Raw genomic sequence first — 6,238 nt, forward strand, 5'->3', positions numbered from 1 at the left:
CGGAGGCCTGAGTCCTGGGCCTCCTGAGCATCCGCGGAGACTAAGTTCTGCTCGGAGTGAACCTGTAGGACGATGAACTCCTGAGTCCCAGAGGAGCAGGCCTTGGGCTCGATTCACCGAGGAATAGCTTCCCCTTGTAAATGGTTATTACCAAAGTAATAAACGCCAGTGGGGAGGTGCTGCCCAGGAAAGTGGACGAGGCGCATTGTGGCAGTTCCCTTGCTGTGGCAGCTAGCTTCCCTGGGTTTTAAAGCAAGTCAGGAGTGGCGGCGGGGGAGGGGGGGGAGGGTGGCATGCGACTCTTGATCCCGGGGTTCCACCTTGGGTGTAGAGGTTACTTAAAAATACTTTTTAAAAAAGTAAAAATAAATAAAGCAAGTCAGGCCGTGGTAGTGTGAGGGCTGCAGACTCCCTCCGCTCCCAGCCCACGTGGCTTTCCGTGGGATCCTGCCGTGGGATCCTGCCGTGGGCCCCTTTGGGCTGGTGCCTTACCCCACACTGCTGACAGCTGTAAGCTCTTCAGCCCCGCTACTGGCGGTCCTGAAACCACAGCTTAGTCTTCTCTGTCTGGAGAAAACTTACCTGATTCGCTGGGGCACCGCCCCCGCCCCCTCCTTCCCTCCATTTTTAACACATTATTTTGTCTTTTAGGGTCAGCTGTTCAGCAATTTGTTGTCCTTTTTACAGGTGTCTGGGGTTTGCCCTTCCCAGTTAGATTACACAGCAATTAAGCATACCTCCAGGACAAAGTCCTCACCCCTTTGTAATTCTGCCCTCCTTATCAGAATTCAGTGCGTGCGGTGCCGGGGAGGCTCCTTCCTCAAGCATTTGCCATTCATTGTGGTTTGCCTTTGGGGCAAAGATGTGTAAAACCCAACCCTGCCTTCAGGATGCCCACAGGGGATGTAGGCTGTCTCTCCGCCTGCCCCCCACCCCCCACCCCAGGAGCGTGGTAGGTGCTGCTAGACGGTGGTCCCCACTGCACTGCCAGGACCCTGGTGGGGAGGCTTGATTGAAAGACAGTGTTAATTGTCCCTGATGTTCATGGTCCCAGACCTGTGAATTTCTAGGGGCCTTTGCCTCCTAAGTATCTACTGAGGCTAAGTTTTGCTCCAACCTTTCAGACCAGAGCTGTCTACTGATAATCCGTGCGCACAGCCCGATCGGCTCGGACACGGGGTGCGTGTGAGGAGGAAGTTAGCAAAATGAGGAACTTGAAGCTTGAATAGCTACCTTGAAATTTCTGGCAAGCTCTAAGCCCCTGACTTTGGAGAGGGATTTGAGGTCTTAACTGCACCTTCGCTGTAACTTGACCTATAAGCTTTTAGGCCTGGGCGTGTGTCTCTGCCTGTTGGAGCTGCTGGGACCTGCGCTGAGGGTTTGTGTTCACGTGCTCCTTAAACTGCATGGGCCTGCCCCACCGCCGCCTCCCAAGGCACCCACCCATCCCAAACACACACCTCCGTGCTTTATTAACATTGGGTTCTGGGCATCTCAGTTCATATTCTTTTTTTTTTTTAATTTTTTTTTTAAAGATTTTATTTATTATTTGAGAGAGAGAATGAGAGAGAGAGAGCACATGAGAGGGGGGAGGGTCAGAGGGAGAAGCAGACCCCCTGCTGAGCAAGGAGCCCGCTCCATCCCAGGACTCCAGGATCATGACCTGAGCCAAAGGCAGTCGCTTAACCAACTGAGCCACCCAGGCGCCCACAGTTCATATTCTTTTGCCCCAGCTTTCAAGAGAGTACGTTACATTAGGTTGCTTAATCCTACTTCTGTTACTCTAGTCAGGTTTGCCCTAAAGTATGACTCTGGGCAGGTCATTTTACTTTCTGGAGGGACCTGACCTATGGCCTCCCATCTATATCCTGAGTCCCCTCACCATTTTCCCCCCACTGAGGTTAGCCAAGGTGGTCCAGGGTGGACCCCTCAGCGCATCACCAGGGCCTGAGGTGGTCCAGGGTGGACCCCTCAGCGCATCACAGCTTGGAGCCTTGGTGATCTGAGACCCTGCCCACCCTTGGCTATTCCTGCCCACCTGGCTGGGCCGGGGCTCTTTCATGCCTTGGTTCCCTGCGCTAGGGAACCACCTGGAGCCCTTTCACAGGGCCGGGGGGAAACTCTGCCATGCAACCTGGCAAGATCCCCAGGATACCAGGCTACTGGCAGAGAGCCTGCCGTCAGGGCAAGGCCCTTCACCACCTTGGGGGAAAGTCTGCCTCTGGGGTGGGGGCTCTTTTGCCCCAGGCTCCAGGGGCATAAACCCCCTTCTGAGGGATTTAACCCACATCCGGGCTTTGGGGCAGCCAGTGTACCCAGAGAGGAAACCAGCAATTCATCCCCACAGGCTCTTGGGGACAGGATGGTGTCTGGTAGGTGTTGGAATCTCCATTGTGGGTTGGCATACGTACATTGGGCAGATGCATGGATGAGCAGAGTCCAGAGCCCTGTATCCCTCTCTTCTCCCACCTGCAACCCCAGCCTTGAACTGAGCTCTGGCTGGTGACCCCACGGTGACCTCGCTGGGCCATCCCCAGGGTCAGGGATCCTCCCAGGATGGCAGGTCCCAGGGCTCAGGGGCTGAGGGAGGCGCTGTATCTCAGAGGCCCCCTGGCCCTCCTTGGTGAGGGAGACACGCTGCTCACCAGGCTGGGGACTCTCTGGAGGCACGAGGTGGCAGTCGGCTTGAGCTGGACCTGAAGAAGGTGATGAGGTGCGGTCAAGGGGTGGGGACAGAGCAGAGAGGCCATGGAATTTACTGGAAATGAGTCCAGATGTGGGGTCAGAACATCAGGGTTGTGTGACCTTGGGGGAGTCACTTAGTCTCTTTGAGTCATATCTGTAAGGAGGGGACAACAACAGTCCGACCTCAGGAGTTTATCAGAAGGATGGAAGGAGATAAAGCATGTGACCTTGCTTTGTGAACTGTCAAGTCCAAAGTAAGGGACCCTGGTTTCTCTTATTGTTGTTAAGTCAGACTTTAGCCTCTGGGTCCCCTCCTCTATCCTGCCACGGGAAAAGACAGAGAGCGCCCCCCTCCCCCTACTAGGGGTTTTGTATGTCACTGTGCATTGTCCGGTTATTAACATGCTGCCCCTGACCACTGAGCTGGGACATTTCCAGGGAGGTGGGAGATGATATGAAATACCTTGTTTATCTGGGAGGGAGAAAAGGATGGGCAAAAAAGATACAGTCAGGGTTGCCGGTTCTTCAGAAAATGAGCATAGACTTCAGCTAAAGACAGTGAGTCTCAGAAGCAGGGACCCTGGAAGGAATGTTTCATGTGGTCTCCAGATTTCTGAAGCCCAGCGCTTCAACCACCAATGACAACCCCCCCCTCCACCCCCGGGGAAAAGCAAGAAACGGAGGGCTCCTCTCTTGGCGCTCCGAGGACCTGCAGGTCCCGATTGGGAAAGCAGATGCCTGAGGCCCATGTGGGTTCAGATCCCAAATGTCACTGTATGACCTGAAAGAAGTCACTTGAGTCACTTGGAGTTGGCATGAGGTTGGTAGATAATGCAGGCCAGTGTTCAGCATCAGGCTGGGGCCCCACGAGGGCTCCCAATGTGGACGCTGGCTGGTCTCAAAATGCAGGGCTCAAGTTAGACCTCTGGGACTAAGTTTGTTCCTGAGCGTCTTCCCCCTTGAGCAGAGAGTGGGCCCATTCCATCAGTGTTTCCCAGAATCGAGCTAACAGAAAGAGAATGAATGACATTATCTATAAGAGGCAGTCTTGGACTTCTGATAAAGGAGTCGGTCGGGCTCGGGGTGGCCGGGGAGGGGCTCTCCCAGAGCTTTCTCTAATTGTCTCTGGAGAGGGGTGGGCAGACACCCAGCTCTGCTGGAGGGCAGCCCCTGATAACCAGAAACCCTCCTGGGCCCCTGAAAAGGTGGAAAGAAAAGCAACTGGGGGGAAGGAAAGAGCTTTTGTCTGTGCCCAGAAAAGGCTTGTCTCTGCCTCAAGAGCCCAGATCAGAGGCAAACTAGCCTAAAGGGGGCACTTAGAAAAGACAAGGTCGCTGTCACCTGTCGAGTAGTTTACTCTGAGTTAAGAATTCTACATCTCTGTCCTATGGAGTAGTTGCTATTACTCCCATGTATCAGATTAAAAACCGAAAAGGCTAAGCAACCTGCCCAAGGTCCCACTGCTAGTAAGTCCGGATCCTAGACTGGAAAAAAGCCTAAGCAGTCAAGCCTTGGAGCCCAGGGTTCCAGCCACAAAACCACACGACAGCAGGAAAGGAGACAGATTCCAGCTGAAGCATGAATGGTCCTGTGACTATACTGGGTCACAGTGGGCAAGTGAAAGTCGCTAGGGGAGACTGGGCACCCATCCAAGCAGACACAAATCCCTATCAAGCCCAGGAAGGTTCTACATCGTTAAGGAGAACTGACACTCCTTGACTCCAGGCGGTTCTTGGGAGGCCCCAGCCATGTCCTCTTCCACCTCCCATACCCTGTCTCTACCAGCCCACATCCACACCAGAGACCCCAATTAAATTCCTTCCTGGAGCTCAGTGCATGGCCCAGGGGTGAAGAGGAGGGTACCCAGAACCAAAGGCGTCACTCAGCATCTTCTCTGCCCCTATGTGATGTGACACGTGGGCCCACATGTTCCAAGCGCTTAAAGGAACAGCCCCGTCAAATCAGGAGGTCCTTGTGCTTATGCCTCTGGTTGGGGCCCTCCTACCTCCTTCCCTCCCTTTGCATGGAGCCCCCCAGATCCCAGATCCTTGGGTTGACCTGAGGCTTGTATACTTCTTTCTGACCCCGGGATTTCCCTATACTTTCCTAGCCCCCATGGGCACCCGGAGGGAGGTTCCTCTGGAACAAACAGGTTGTAAAAGATCTGTCTCTCCTCTGTCCTCTGTCCCCACATTCAAGCTGATGTGACTATGTCTTCAGCCAGTGACTGCAAAGAAGCTGCAGGAGTGGAAAAGGGTCTGGCATTTTGGTGTCCCTTCTTGTGGGGAGAATGAGGCAGAGGTGCCAGAAAACGTGTTTCTGGGCTGGGCGTAATTGTCAAAGCCCCTCATTGTGGCTACGGGGTTGGTTCTCTCTAGAGTTTTCCGTTTCCTATAAGTGTTGTCTTGCATGTGTGTGTGTATGTGTATGTGTGTCTTTCCTCGGGTCCTGCAAAGCCTTTGAGTCATAACAATAACTCAGCCTGATGTCAAGGCTAATTTATTTACACTTCCCGGCCTGATGCCACAGGATGCTAGTTTTCTCCTCTCCCCAAGTCTTCTGTCACGTTCACAAGCCAGTTGTGGCCGAAGACAGTGGACATGTTAGGTAAGCCAGCAATGAGGACTGGGTTTCAGGCAGCTGATAGCCCCAGGCCCAGACCAGTGGAGTTTCTGGGGTAACAAATGAAGTCTTGGCGGAGTGGCAAGCAGGGATTCCTCCAGCAAAGCAAACTTCGCTCATGCAAAGGCCATAAGATAACCGAAAGAGAGAGCGGGATGAGGAGGCATATGAGCCTTGTAATTAAATCTCTAATAAAATAATTGCATGGAAATTTGCACGAGAGAATATTTTCCCCTTCTTTCCAAGCACGTAGTTTGGCTACTTTAGGGCTAATGATTAGAATGCTAGCAATCACCTAGGCCACCCACTGTACAGAACAGAAAATAAAATCCAGAGAAGTGAACGGACTTTTCCAAGGTCACACAGCCCTCTACTAGCAGAACCTGGGGCAATGCATGAGTTCTTCTAACCCTGGGCCAGCACTTGTCCTGCTGCATGGGTGGTTTTCAAAGATTTTGTTTTTGTAAGTAGGGACTCCTCTCGACCCAAGTGAAACTGTACATGATCTAAAACAGATCGAGGTGGTCCTCCTACTGAATTTGCAGTGGGTTGAGGCTCCCAGAGCCCCACCTGCTTTACCTCTTGAGGGTCTTCTGGGAGATCCCAAGGCTTCAGGACACTGAAATTTACAACACCAATCCTAACCATAGTAAGCGCTCGGGACAGGTCAGTTTCCACAAGGTTCCAGGCACTTCTCTGGGGGTTTTGCATATATTAGTTCATTGGATCTCCAGAAAGCCCTGTGAGCCCATACCCCAATGGGGGCTGCAGGTGCTTTGCAGAGCTCTGTCTTCTACACAACCAGGCAAGCAGCATCTGTTGGAATCTGGGATCTTGACATGGGATCATTGCTAGTTGAGGGTGACTTCTTGCACACACACACTCTGTCCCCACCTGGATGACCCTGTCCTAGCAACCCAGCTCATCCCCA

The sequence above is a fragment of the Mirounga angustirostris genome, unplaced genomic scaffold (genome assembly GCF_029215605.1).
Source record: "Mirounga angustirostris isolate CCGP_5_RB_7025 unplaced genomic scaffold, mMirAng1.0.hap1 SCAF_17, whole genome shotgun sequence".
Classification (NCBI taxonomy): domain Eukaryota; kingdom Metazoa; phylum Chordata; class Mammalia; order Carnivora; family Phocidae; genus Mirounga; species Mirounga angustirostris.